The sequence below is a fragment of the Prionailurus viverrinus genome, unplaced genomic scaffold (assembly GCF_022837055.1).
Source record: "Prionailurus viverrinus isolate Anna unplaced genomic scaffold, UM_Priviv_1.0 scaffold_181, whole genome shotgun sequence".
NCBI classification, from domain to species: Eukaryota; Metazoa; Chordata; class Mammalia; order Carnivora; family Felidae; genus Prionailurus; species Prionailurus viverrinus.
In genome coordinates this window covers 23,358-23,829 of record NW_025927571.1, presented here as the reverse complement: position 1 = coordinate 23,829, position 472 = coordinate 23,358, and positions in this window count along the sequence as shown.

Genomic DNA, 472 nt, shown 5'->3' with positions numbered 1-472 from the left:
GAACTAGCTTTGACTCTGCCTCGTTCAGCAATCAGGTAACTAATAAGAGGTATTTCTACAGAAAGAAAAGAAAACCACGGGTTAATGGTTAGAACAACTTATAAACCCAGTGTCTAAGTCCCAAGTGTGGTCAGTGAGAAGGTGTCTAGATGCCAGGCTCGAAGCATCCTCAGCTGGAGTGTGAGCAGGCAGGGGGCAATCTGACCGATTTTTCTGGCATGTAGTTCAAATGTCTCATTTTGGGGGATCCTGAGTGGCTCAGTGGGTTCAGGTTCAGTATTCAAGTCTGGCTCTTCACTCAGGTCTCAATCCCAGGGTCGTGAGCTCAAGGCTCCAGTTGGGCTCCACACTGGGCGTGGTGAAGCCTACTTTAAAAACAACAAAAACACAACAGCAGCAAATGTCTCGTTCTGAATGGCCCGTAGAGCAACAGGCACACAGATTGTCTACAACTGTGGCAATTTCTCTGAAG